General features: G+C 38.8%; 1 protein-coding gene and 1 long non-coding RNA gene across 6 annotated transcripts in view; one reads left to right on the forward strand and one right to left on the reverse strand.

Annotated features, from left to right (window-relative positions):
* Nucleotides 1-14,674, forward strand: part of UMAD1 (UBAP1-MVB12-associated (UMA) domain containing 1) — a 215,601-nt gene that overhangs the window by 150,265 nt on the left and 50,662 nt on the right. The gene's annotated exons all lie outside the window — the stretch shown is intronic.
* On the reverse strand, nucleotides 3,461-11,158 carry LOC115283264. Its single transcript, XR_003904978.1, has 2 exons — nucleotides 11,076-11,158; nucleotides 3,461-4,068 (listed from the first exon to the last, which is right to left on the reverse strand). It is a non-coding gene; the product is annotated as an uncharacterized LOC115283264 (long non-coding RNA).

The raw sequence follows: 14,674 nt of genomic DNA on the forward strand, positions 1-14,674 counted from the left end.
TTGGCTCATTTAGGTTTAAGATCCCTTAATTAGTTGATCACAGAGCACCACATCTGATCACGATTTGTCAAAACATCTGTCCTCTCACCCAGGGGTCTTTCCAGCAGGGAGAAAAGTGAGGTGACTTGGAGGTTATTCTTCACATCTCATTGGAAGTCACATGGCCCAAACTTTTCTCATTGATCAACCTGTCAAGGTCATTGTATTGGCTATAAAGTCCTATTTCCCCCTGAAACATGTTACAAGCTATTCGTTGAAATATGTATTTGTCGAAAAACCTTGCTTCTTTCTATGATGAGATTCTTAGTTGAGGATATTAATTTCTCCATTTATAATAATGAATATAATTTTATCATATGAGTGCAAGGATCTTTGTTTTGTTTCCTCTGATATAAAATGCTTTCAAAGATCTGATTTACTGGGAAGGGAGTATAGTTGGATTACCAGTCACTTAACTGGTAAATTTAATTCTTTAATGTGTTGATCCTCCTTTTGGGAAGATTTTGTAGAGAGCATTTTTCTAATCTTTATTTTCATTTGAATTACTGCACAACATAATATAGTAAAAAGCACATTTTGAGAGGCCTGCTCTGCTCACCAAACGTCTGATCTATGAGAAGTTGCTGAGGTTCTCTTCAACTTGATTCTTAGTCATGAAGTAGGTGGATTAGATGTGGTATGTGAGATTTTTTTTTTTTCTTCCCGGTAGTCCTGGCTCTCTACCTCTTTGGAAAGTGAATTGCAGTTTTGCCACCAAATGCTAATCTTTGCATTACTACTATGATGATGGGGGTGGGGTAGAAGTGTATGGGGGGTGTGGATGGGAAGGTGGGGATCTGGATAATGAAGATTTTAGTCAACGATTGATTAAGCTTTTCTGCTTTTTAGAAAGGAATAGTTCAACAGTCCTTGTTGGTAAATTATCAAACTGCAAAAAACAACTTCCAAAATCCTTCTTCTAAGGTCTGTCTTGGGCCACTGGTAAAGAACAATTAAAACACTTCATTATTTCTTTAAATCTATAAACTTGGCTTTTATATTTGACCACCAGATTAGCATAGGTTGTTGATTGCCCAAAACACTGGCAAGATGAATTAACTGGAGGCATGTTTATCAGAGTTTGTAAAGATCTTCTCCAGAACTTCAAATTTTGTATTTTTGTTCCCACTCCATCTTTGTCCTAATTTCAGTTCCACTGGAAAAAAAAATTGTAACTCGAAAGGTCACAATTCTGGTGTTTTCTGGTTTCCTTTGGGGTTAAGTAGCACACTGAAACATAATGTTCATTCATCCTAGTCGGTAAGGCCAAACTATGTGAGGAGAATGAGAGCGGCCCCTGCTTCTATCCAAAATGCACATATGGTGTGGGTAAGCCAGTAATGGGAGTTTTTCGCAATGTTTCTGCTCATGTACACAGTGTGTTGCTCAGCGCCAATTATTCCTTGCCAGAAACCCGCTAACCTGCTGCTTTCCTAGCTCTGCTTGATGAGGCTAGGTAGCTTAAAGTGACCACAATGATATTTATGTAACTTCACCGATCTTAGTTTGTTAAAGTTATCCAACTTGAACCGCCCACCTCCTCTGCTGATTTATTGCAATTGATTGCAATTAGAATCAGAGACCTGGAACCTTGTCACCATGTTGCATGGAGCCGCGTCCGATCCAGTGTGTGTTTATTCGATACGTGGAGGAGGGAGAGCCAAAATGTGGAAATACTTGGTTCTTTGCTTAGCGAATCTAGTTCTCCATCTCCAAATTAGAAAACATTATTTTTAAGAAGCAGATAGGGCATTCTGTTTATATATTGGTAGTCATTTTGTCATTTTTCCAGTTTTCCCACTTTTATAGTTTTAAAAACCACAAAATCAGCAGGGTGAGAGGGCCATGTTGGGAGAACAACTGTTCCCTATTTCCCATAGCCATCTTTTTTTTTCTAATCCCCTGTTTTTTAATTAGGAACAAATGGTCCTTATTTTTTCCTCCTTCGGTTCATGTTACAGTTGTAACTTCTTGTGACTATATAGGGAGTTTAAATTAAAGCCCAGCCGTATTTATGTGGTCTTCATACAACCAGATTCTTTTTTGAAAGACACATTTCATCTGACTCTTTTGCAGTGGAAAAGTAGCATGCAGATATGTATTTGGTCTAATTGGCATTTTCTGAATATTCTCCGTTGTGCCTTAGTTTGGATTCTTGTTGTAAATATGCTTATGAGGGTGCACCAATATGAAGATAGAGAAAAAAAAGTACACTTTAGTGGAGCTCAGCTAAATTTACATTGATTTTTACATTTCTTTGCAGACCTAGTAGGCACTGCTCCTTACATGTCCTTTTTTTTTTTTTTTTTTTTTAACTAGTTTCTGTGTTCCTCTACCCTGGTCAATAATTAACATCAATTTCCACCATTCAAGGACTGTTTAATGTCCACTTTTGGGATGTCCTATCCTTAGGAACGTGCCTTTTACACATTACTTTTAAATTAAGAAATCATAAATTCTCTAATACCAGTTATATAACAAAGTATATGTACTAGAAACTTCCAATGTAAAAACCAAAAACCATAATTTTTTTTTTTTTTTTTTTTTAGTAAAAACAACCTACATTTTTCTGCATTATGACACTTGGGGAAGGAGAGAAGGCTGGCATAAACTATATACCTAAGAGCACAGTGATAATGGACTGCCCGTTCCATAGTAATAAAACGCCTGTGAAAACTTTCTCAGACCTTCTGAACTGAAAAGAGTGTGCAAACTATCGTATGATCCTACTTATTAGGCTGGTTTTGGTTGGAGACTGATTGTGAGAACATGCTTTTTGTTTATCTAGATATTCTGGGTAGATTACCACTAGATCCAGCTAGTCCATGAGAATATATTTCTATCTCATTGCCTTCTTCCTGCACAGATTGCCTTTCCTGAATGGTTTTTCAGCTTGACTGAATAACTCTGTGAGAAACTTGTGTGGAATACACTACATTTACTACGAAGAAGTTACTAAGACATTGTCCACTACATCACAGAGTCTCCCCTGCGTCAAATCCCACTCAGGTCTTCTGGTTTCTTAGTGCTTTTGTATCAGTAGAAAATATTTTACTTCTCCTGAGGTGGTCATATTCCCTTTTCTCAGGGACATTGTGAATTGTGTACCTCATCATTTTTTCTATTTTCCTTTGGCAGGCGGAAGCTCAAACCTAAATTTACAGCTCAGTTTTAGTAATTATTTAGGACCTTGGAGGATATGATCCTCATACTTTATTTTCCTTTTCTCAAGACTCCTGTGTTTTTCCTGGGCATGATCTTTCAATTTATTTTGAATCTTTTGGGCTGTTTTAATTCGTTGTGTGGAGAAAAGCATTAAAATTTGCACACATATATTTGTGCAGTACTTCTATAAAATAAGTCTACCTTTTCTGTGTGGTTTTTACCTTACTAGGTTATAAGAGATCTATATGCACACATAAACAATTTCAATTTCCTTTATTTTTTTTAAACATGTGATAAGATTATATATGAGCTTTTTACTGTGAGGATATGGACTTAGGGCACTTACTTAACATCTCTCCCTTGCCTCAGGCGCACACATTGATCTCCAGTCAGTGTTACTTCTTCAGGATTGTTAGTGGCTGGAGAACAGAGGTAAAAAGAGCCTCTTTCCAGATCAGCAACTTTGTCCAGCTGCCTCCAGGCAGAGGGTACCTTAGGCCCCTGCAACCTGCACTGCTGCTCCATCAACCATTCTGTGGCCTCTTTCTCCAGACATTTTTCCTTCATGCTCCAGACCACCTTTGTAGATGTTTTACCAGATTTTAGACGTAAGTATGGAAGACCTAGGAAGAGTGACTACCTGATTTAGAGACCTTGTCTTCGGGGTCATTCTTCACAGTAGATTCACAGAAGTCCTGAAGTAGCATGCATAGCTGCCAGAACATGAACTCCAGCACCAGACTTGGCGCTTGGATCTTGGCTTTACCACATACCAGTATGGCACCTTTGATAATACTTAGCCTCTTAGGTCTTCATGTCCCTTTGCTGTGAAATGAGAGTGGAAATCCTTAACTTGCAGGGTTCCTGTAAGAATTAGAGGAGTAAATATGTAATTTTTATTTTTATGTCTATATGCACTGTGTCTGACATATACTAGACCCTCTGTTTTTCAGTTGGAAAGAAATTATGGCCAAAGCCTTGAAAATCATGCCAAAGTAGTGTTAAAGGGATTATATTGTGCCCAGATGAAAGTTAAAGACACCTAAAAGGCAGCGACTTAAATTTAGGGCTTTATTTGTCCCCTGTAATGACAAGTCTCTTGGAAGGTGGTGGAGGCATTGTTTTAGGAACTCAAGTATATCAAGGCCAGTGTCCTATGAATCTTGATCTTTTCCTCATGGTTTGCAAGATAGCTGTTGCAGCTCCATCCAGGAAGTTGGGGAAAGGAAGGATGGTGATGGGGAGAATAAAAGTGCCTGTGACCAGGGGGGCCTGGGTGGCTCAGTCAGTTAAGCATTCACTCTTGATTTTGGCCCAGTTTGTGATTTCATGGTGCTTGAGATTGAGCCCTGGAGTTGGGCTCCACACTGACAGAGTAGAGCCTAGCCTACTTGGGATCAGATCTCTCTCTCTCTCTCTCTCTCTCTCTCTCTCTCTCTCTCTCTCTCTCTCTCTCCCTACCCCTCCCCTGCTCATGTGTGTATGCATTGTCTTTCAAAAAAAAAAAAAAAGTTCCTGTGACCAAAAACTTTCCAAAACCTCTCTAGCAAGATTTATTGGCCCTAATGTGTCACATGGCTACCCCTAATGGCAGTGGAGCCTGGGACATGTTTTAGAGCTTAGTACTTTGCTGTCCCCAGCAAAATCATCATTCCTTAATGAGGAGGAAAGGAAAGATGAATACCAGATAGACTGCAACAGTCTCTGATATAGATATCATCCTCTTTTGCTTTTCGTAGCTTCATTTTTCTCACGATAGACATCAGTATGGATGAGATTGAGGTATGTAGAGAGAAATACCCATTGGTAATAACTAGACTCTATTTGGAGGCTAGAGGTCTTTGAGTAGTCAAAGGGGATGGGAAATAAAGAAGCATTTTTATTTTATTATTATTTTTTGAATCTATGATAAGTTAGGCATGGTGCTGGTAGGAATTTTACATATCTATCTCATTAATTTTTACAGATGAGGTAGGCTCTATTATCTATATATTTCACTGAGGAGGCAGTCAAGTGTCAAGAATATCAATTTCCCAAGGTCACAAAATCAGTGACAGTAATGGAACCACAAAATCTTTGCTTTGCCCTGCATAGCTTTCCTGTATAACTCTCAAGAATCCTGCTCTTGCACAAGGCTTTTATTTTAGTGCCTTGTCCTACTGGGGTCTGTTAATAACTACATTTTGACCTGATTATTTGTGTATAGAATTCAGTGAGCATGACATAAAGGGTTGCTGCTGGTGGTTGCTGAAGGGTATATAGATGAGGCTGGTGCTTCCCTCGCCTCACCACCACTCCCGTGGTGGCTGCCGCCTCCATTTCTGCCTCTAGAGTCAGTAGCACCTAGGGACATTCTTTAGGACAAAGAGAATACGGCAAAGCAGCAGTGACCAATCTCAGGAAGCCAGAATCCAAAATTGAAGGCTGATAGAATCATGGAACATGGAGAGTGGTATCTTCTCAGGTCGGAAGCCAGGGAATTATCCTTGGCTTTTTCTTCCTCTTCCTCCCCTCTCAACCCAGTGGTCACCAAATCATTTTCTTTCTACCTCACCTGCCCTTTCCCTTCCCTCCCCACTGCAGTTGCAGTCATTTAGGGTTTATTATCTCTCACAGGGACTGCAGAGAAGAGTTTCTGCAATGACTTCCCACTCCTCAGTTTTTGCCGTCATTCAGTCCACTTGCCCACAGACCTGACCACGGAGCTGCCTCGCCTGATGGCATCAGGGGCTCTTCAGCTGCTTACAGGACAAAATCCAGTGACATGTCTGAGGCATGTGTCCCGTCTTGACCTGGCCTTGCCCCATGGTGGTTCATAGAGTTTCTCACCATGCCAGGCAGAAGCCAAACTTGTGCCCAAGGGCCACTGAAGTAGATCAGAAGGAGGTGTACCATTTTTGGTTGGATAAATCTCCATGGTGTTACTTGTTTTTTTTTTTCTTTAAACCTTTATCTCATGCCTATTGACATTGAGAACCAAAACCAGTACTGTGGGCTTTCAACTTAGTCAGTTTTCCTCTGAAGGAAAAAGTGGGTTCAGAGTCTGGCCTCAGGTTATTTAGTCACCAAAACATGCTATGAGTAACTTGGCATTGACATCTTTCTCACTGCCTAAATAAAACCTGATTAGCCTGATTAATACATTATAATTCCCCAGCTTCTTACCAAAGAGCCTATTTGAACTATCAGGCCATTTCCTTTATTTCAATAAATACTTTGTGAACACCTATTTTGGCCAAAGCTCTGTTCAACATTGCTCTCTGTGTCTGAAAAATTCTGGGTCATTACTCTTGTGGTTAAAAGATTTGTTGAAGATTTGTGGTTAAAAAAAATGTATTGCACTTATAAAAGTTCATCATTGCAAGATCATACAAGACAGTTGACCATAACTGAAGCCCAGGATTGGAGGCTCTAACTGTGTTTTTCAGAGGTAATTGTCACTCAAGCCAATTTTAGGGCCAACCATCAGTTAACCAAATGAATCAGTTAACTACTGTTTTCCTTAACAAGTTATGTGTTCATGAGTTTTACTAATTCAGAAAGGTAGTGCCCCAGGAGAGCATGAAATCAGAAAATGATCTATTATGAGAAGTAGAAGGTTAAATTACATATGAATTATAAATAAAAGCATAATTTGAGAATATTTTCTTTTTTTTATGTGTTAATCTCATATGTGATTTAAAGGTCTATTCTGTATGCATCTCATTTTTTTAGGTGTTGATTATGGAATTTATAGTTCTATTAATTTTTTGGGTTTGGTTCCTAATATATTGCCTGCAGTTGTCAGTCAAATCAAAACCCAAACTTGAGATTAAAATTGTCTAACAATAAATGAGTGACAAAAAAATGAACTGGCATTGATTTTGTTTAAAAAAATATTATGCCTTTCAAATTTTTAATGTTCAGATTTGAGGATTAAATACTGGCACCTCTCTGTCACTTGTTTTTCTACTAATGATCATCCGTGCCTCAGCTCTTTAAAATGGTCTATTGGGTTTCAGTTTAGTATGCAAGCCCTTAAGCTGTCTTTTGTAATTTCATAAGGGCCAAGAGCTTGTTAGCCTGGAATTTAGTGTATTTTGATAGTCATTTGTTTTTAGTTATTCTTTTCTTGATTTTTTGGAACTCTTTTCATGAGGAAACTCCATGATTCTTACCAATTAGTCATAAACCAGTTCGCATTTAGGAATTACATAATTTACTACTTTGGAACACAACTTTGTTCAAGACTGAATGGTAAAGATGTGGCTATTTTGCTGACTGTAGGGTGATGTGGACAATCATTAGATCCTCCAAGAAAAAAATAAAACTCCTGAAATTGGTGGCAGGATCAGAAATGGGGCCAGGAAAAACAAGTAGTTTAATATATAAATACTTGTTACTACTGAAAATTGAGCATGACCTTCTTAGGATTCAATCCTTGTTTTCAGTGGTATCGTTTGTGTTTTCACTGTGTTCATTAACACAAAGAACAAGTAACTTCTCTAGTGCCTTAAGATTTGACTCAGGAAAACATTAGGTAGTAATTAAGAATGAGGCTTTTTTTTTTTTTAAGTTTGTGAAATTTTAAGTATACTGAATGTAGTCACTGCTTGCCACATATAGGTATCGAGCACTTGAAATGTGACTATTCTGAATTCGGATGTGCTAGAAGTATATACTGGGTTTCAAAGACTTGACATGAAAAAAAGATGGCAAGTATCTCAATATTTTACATTGTGTACATGCTGTTATGATAATATTATGGATAGATGGTGCTGAAAAAATATTAAAGTTAATTTCACCTTTTTCTTTTAACTTTCTTACTATGGTTAACTGAAAACTGAAAATCACATGTGGTTTGCCTTAAATTTTAGTCGGTTATGCTCATCTGCTAGGCTAAAAAAATCATTAATATGGATAGTTAATATTGGTTATTAGCAGCATATTTGATTCAGATTTTAACCTCTTAAAGAGTCCATTTTGGGGGCAGTTTGGGAAGCCCAGTTATTCTTTTACTCTGTGCAAGGGCTGCAGGTTGAAGCAGCTTTTCTTTGGAATTGCTAACCCCATTCAGTTGACTGATAGCAATCGATAGATAGTTATGGAAGGAATAAACGCCTCTTTGTTGTCACGCAGCATAAGTGAATGAACTGCACCTACTGTTTCTCTCCTTTCCACCTCTCTTCCCCTGAGGGCTTTGACGTCGTCGTTAATAATTGGTTGATATTTATAGTAACATAAATCTAAACTCAGGTTTTCAAAGACCCAATTCATATATCATATATTACCATGTACCATAAATGATGGTATGTCATAAGTTACTATGGCTTATCACCTTATTTACAACCCTTGACTAATATTCTGTCACTTATTATATCATTACTACTGATGATAATATCTATAACCAAAAATGAATTTTTCATATTGTGCTTTTATAAGAAACCAGCAGAAGCAGAGCCTGCATGGAGTAAGAGCTGGGAAACAGGCATTTATTAATAATCAGCCTCTCTTTTCCAGTGAGGTTTAACTATTTCCTTTGTGGGGGAAAAAATCATAGAAGAGCTGTGTGTACTTTATTTTTAATTCTTTAATTTATGAACTGTTTGACACCACCCTAAAACGTTTTGGAGTGCTGAGATTACTAGAATGAGGTCACATTATGTTAGGCAGAGAGGCTGTTGAATGGGCGTTGGTAATAATAAAACCTATAAAGATCATTCTGTGAAGATAAATGTAATATTTGAATTAGTCAGTCATTTACTTTCTCTAAAAAAGTAATACGTTAATCTTGTTCCAAAAAAAACCCTTCAAGATTGGTAGTTTTCTTTTTAACGCCTTTCATCTTAGGCAATCTTTTATACATCATCCAAAGGACCATACAATTAGCATGAAATGAGAGAGCGCTTTTTAAATTTGATGAATAAGGGCTCTTTTTTTCCAGCTGATATGCATGCAAGGTGGAGGTCTGTATCTCACCAGCAGACAGACTATTTAGTATCTATTTTATAAGCAGCTCCCAGTTGATATCTGTGTCTTAATGAGGACAGAGGTCTGGAAGTAATAAAATGAGCTGAAAGTGCATAAAAAATAGCCCGACTCTTTAGTGTAAATGCTGCAGGATTCCCAGATTTGGACAGTTGGGCTTTCCACCTTGCCCTGGATTCAAAGATGGCGGTGTCATCCTTTTTTTTTTTTTTTTTTTTTTTGGGCAGTTAACTGAGGACATATTAGTAAGACCTCCTGTGAGCGTGAAAAAAATTGTTTTTGGTGGTAAGGGTTGTCTCTTTTGTCATTTATCACGAAAGTATTGTTAATTTTTTTAAGTGCTACTTTAGAAAAGTTTTTACGCCTCTATATTCTTATGGACTGTTGGCTCTTTAGAAATAGTTGTCGTCTTTGAAGTTGTAGTACTTACAATATGTTAATGTGTAAAGTGTGTTAAATAGCACACTTTTTAAGAGAGTTCCAGTATTGCTGGGAAGGTTTTTAAAACTTACTAGTAATTTTTGTTTTGGGCTTCATTATTCCCTCATCTGTAGCAAAAGCATTTTCTAATGCATTAAAAAAAAAGCCAAAATGCCACAAATAAGATAAATAGGTTATTAATTGAACCAACTTTTTCCTCTTAAGGAAAGGTACTACCACAAGTAGGTACTTCCAGATGAAGCCCAGTTATATTTGAATTTCAAATACAAAGCAGTGTATTTTTTTATCCCATGCAATATTTGGGTCATACTTAGACTACAAAAGTCATCTATATGTGATCTGGTCACCATAACCGTAAACTTTCTTATTAAGTCAAAGAACTGGAGAGCTAGGTTAATTCTCTGCTGGGCTGTTCTGCACAATGCTGACTGCGATCATCCTACCACAACCAGTACTCAGGGATATCATGATATTAGTACAAATCTTTGAAGCTCAAAGTGCTTCTAGTATGTTTTCTTATTTATCCACTTATATAAGAGGGGAGCCAGAGAGGGGCACACTTTATTCTCATCTTGCCTACTGTTCATTTTAATAAAAAGGAGAAAGTGCTTTTACAAAGTGATAACACCGACTCTGAAAGCTGAGAGGCCTCCTGTAGCAGAATTTGGATTCTCCTCCTTAACTGCCTGTTTTGGGTTCATTTAGTAGGAACTCTCAAGCGAATTTTAAAAACTTTAAAAAAGTGAATTCAGAAAGAACATGCATATCCGTGTATTTCATAAGTGTGGAGGGCAGGTGGAAAGTGACTCTTCCAAAGTGAACCCTGCCATCCAAGTGAAAGATTTTTTTTAACTTCCCTATGCTCTCCCTTCTCCTGCCTTGCCCTCCACAACAGGATGCTGAGAAGAACCACTCAGCACGCATGTCCTCCTCCCTCGTCATCTGCATTATTACTAAGGTTTCCTAGGTGACATTCTTCTTCCAGCCTCGTTCCCTACCAGACTGACAGCTAGCAGCAATTTTTCTGAAACATCAATCTTACCACACCACAATCTTACCAGAGTCTGCTTCAGTGACTACTTAGCAGAGAAAGTCCACACTGATTACCATGGCATTCAATGCCCTTCCTGATCTGGGCTCTGCTTAATTCCCTTTCTTTTACTTCTTCCTCAGCACTTGATGCTACAGAAATAACAAAATATTTGAAATGCTCCAAACATGCCACACTTCATTATCTCCAGCTTTTTGTGCTTTGTTCCCTCTGACCGGAATGCATATCTCCTTTTATCTCCCTAGCAAAATCCTGTTCATCTTTGAAAATCCTGTATAGGCATCATTTGCTCTGGAAGGCTTTCCCTGATCACACTTCCCTATCCTTACAGCGAATTCTGTTCTCCTACTTCAGCTTTTGCCTACACGTGTGGTATCACATACACCACAATGTATTGCAATGGTTTACTCACCTTTGTGCTATAGAAGTTTGGTAAGTTTTCTGAGGATAATACATCATCATCATCATTGCCAGATCTCTGGTTTCTAGCACAGAGCCTGGAAAATAACAAGCATTTGGAGATGTGTTTGAGTTCCTGAAATGATCAACCATCCACTAGATCAGACTTTAGGTGAATCCAGTCCCACTGACCTGGTCCCATGCTTTAGCTGCTCTCTGACACAGTTTGTCCTTTCTTTGACAGCCATTGGTGGAGAGAAAAGTGACTCAGTTATCAGCTGAATGACTAACCTACCAGTGCTGTTATTAGTTAACTAACTATGGAGTTTTTTCATCAGGTAAATAAAGTACTCCCATACAGAAGGACGGTCGTGGGAAGCCTTTCATAATGGAGAAATAGAAATTTGCCTTCAGGTTCTGTATCTCCCTTTGTTTCTTGTGATTTCTCCCCCTAAGGCTGCCCATCGATGTCTTTGGGGTGGGAATGGTGTCACGGGATGGAGGACAGGAGCTGAGGTGAGGGGGGTGGTACTAGACAAGGAAGAAGTGATTCTTATTATAGTAGCCTGACGTTGCTCCTTTTCTGGACTAGTCCTCAAACTTACCTATCTCTATGCTCCATCCCTTTGGGACCTACCCAATCATGAAAGTTAATGAATAAATCAGTTCATAATGAGATATTCATTTATATCAACAGCTTTAAGGGTAACTCTTCTCAGATAACATTTGCATTTTAACAGATTCTTTTAACCCCTATTTCCAAAGAATGATCCTGGCATGATACACTTTGTAGTAAGTGTATACTTCATAATACCAAGGGTGGGGGGAAGCGTGTTTGAAAAAACTAGGGATCTTTTAATCTCCCCTCAAATAGTATTACCTAGGTGCTGCCTGTAATGTGTATATACGTGGATGAATCAGGAATTGCCTTTGATTGCCTGTAGTGGACAATCATAAACTGGTGGTTTAAACAAATCAGGGTTTGGTTTTTCCCACTGAACAATGTCCTGGGTTCCGTAGTTGAGGGCTCGTACAGTGGCTCCACGATACCATCAATGCCCTAGACTTCTGCCTTCCTGTTTCACCACCCTTAATGAGTGGCTTTCATACACGAGGTGGCCTCTTGATTGCAAGATGGCTGATGCATCACCAACAATTGAAGGAGGGGGTTGAGGCAAAAGCAAACCCCCTTTAAACAGCTTTTCCAAACACCCGATTCAGTAGCTTTCACTTGGCTGTCTTTACCAGTAAGGATGGTTGGGCAGTGTCAGCTGGGTATATGGCCACGATACATACCTACCTGTAATGAAGAAGGAAGGGAAACAGCCCGCTGATACACAGCTAGTGATCTTAAATTCAAATTAGGGCAAATAATCTGTTATCTTTTGTCTTTTTGGAATCAATTCGAATAAAAAATAGTTAAAACTGAAAATTAGCTTATTGTAGTTAATATTATAATAGATTTTGCTGTAAGATGCCTTTTAAATTTTTTTTTATAGAAAAAATTTTTACAATGTTTTTAAGTAGGCCCCCCGCCCAGCATGGGGCTTGAGCTCACATCCCAGAGATGGAGAGTCTCGTGCTGTGCCTGTTGAGCCAGCCAGGCGCCCCAAGCCTCTTAGCTAATATGTAACTCAAACTTGAATTCGGATGCAGAAGACTCCATGTAAACACTCAACTGCTAAGTCAATGAGTCAGAATTAGGAGCTCCAGTCCTGACTCAGGCGTCCAGAGCCCCTAGTTCTGAGGTTCTAGTTCTGCAACTAGGTCAGTCCTCAGGACCTCATCCTAGCCGACCCCTAGGTTTGTGTGCGCACTCTCATGCTTGCACGCGCCAGGGCTTGGCTGCCACTAAAGCCTGTGACCCAGAAAAGAAAGGAGATAGCCCCGGGCCTCTCTTGCCCCCTATTTCGCCTGCCATTTTGCCCATGAGGTCCTCCTGAAACCCAGCATCCCAGTGACCCTTCTCAGCACCTGCATAACCAGCGGCCCAAACTCTCACTCTTCAGGAGTCACTGACCAAGTCAGAGGGAATCACGTTTCAAAGTCTGTTGACACAGATCATCTAGGCCTTTAAAGGCCAAATCTCAAAAGTTTGACTTCTCTTTTGTTTGTGATTAGGAGATCACTCATTAATAATAATAAGTAGATTTAAAAAATCAGTGGTTTTCCATCAACACACAAAGATGGGCCATTATCATGCGGTAAAACTTCTAATTCTATAAGGACCATATAGTCATGCCACTTTTGAAGGAAACATTGTAAGTGCGTTGCAATATCTACCAAACATTTTCTTGTTCTGTTTATGGCAATTCTTAATACTAACCCCAGTGAGGACTTGGCTTTGGATACAGCAGCTAGCAATTTTTCAGAACACCAAATTTGGTGAGAAGGGTAAATAAATACATTTTTGATAAAATTTTTAAATTGTCATATAATGAACAGCATCACTTACATACCTACATTTAACAGGTAGTCTATTAGTAAAAACGGATTAGGTTTGGGGAACAAACCTATTTGACTTAGAATTTTTATTTTATTTTATTATTTTATATTCTCTTGACTTCAAATTTTAAATGTATTCATTCAGGAAGTAATTTTTAAGCATCTGCATGGATCATAGTTTTGCATTATCCGTGGCAATGTGGGAGAGGTATACAAAAACACTCAGTGAGTGCAGGTCATTTGAATCTCTGAAAAAAAATTAATGCTCATTTCACTTTCTATAAATGTAAATGAACAGAAAAAAAAGTGCTGAGGCCTGAGCTAGAAATATAACTACAGTGCTTTAGGTCCATACCATGGGTCTGGCTGAAATAGCACGTCATTTTTATTTTAAAGAAAGAGACATTTAATAATCTGATACGCTTTTGAAAATTAATTCTCTATACTCCATATCAATGATGAAAAATATTTACAATGTAAAGGCATATGTTAATTTTGTTGACACCAGTCCTAATAAAACATAAGAAAAAGGTGCAGTATCAGCCTTCTGGATGTCCTTGGTCAGGTAGGATTTAAGGGCTTGAGTCATGGACGACTCATCCTTTTTCCTTGCATTTAATTATTCACTAAGTCCTGTCAGAGAGTCTCTTGTTTGTCCTCTCCTTTACCTCTCCTATGCCAGGACCGGAGATCAGACCCTTCTCATCCCTCATCTGATTTATTACAGAGCTTTCATGACTTTTGCCTTTCTGGTATATTTCTTACATGGTGTCAGAATTTTGTGCTTAAGTTGAAAAAATAAAAAGAAAGAAAAAGTTGTATTCCCACCCTCCGCCCCCTGTCAAAATCCAGTGTCACCTGTTACTTAACAGAACCATACACAACTGAGCCTGGCATTTAGCAGGGGGCCTGCAGCTCCTGCCAGGCCCCTCCAGGGCTGCATTCGATTACTTCCACTTCCCAGACATGCCTCCAGCTTGTGCAACTCTCTTCTTGCTTGCTGGGCCCTGGGTGGAATGCCCTTTCTGCAGTAGCCGCAATGGAGGTCAGCCCTGACCTTCAAGCCCAGCCCAGAATGTAACTGTTCTCCCTGGTTCCCCCATCGGAAGTCAAGTCTCTGTGTTAGGCACTCCCACTCTATATTGATCTTTATTTACCTCTATGAGG

This window comes from Suricata suricatta, chromosome 2 (assembly GCF_006229205.1).
Source record: "Suricata suricatta isolate VVHF042 chromosome 2, meerkat_22Aug2017_6uvM2_HiC, whole genome shotgun sequence".
NCBI lineage: Eukaryota > Metazoa > Chordata > Mammalia > Carnivora > Herpestidae > Suricata > Suricata suricatta.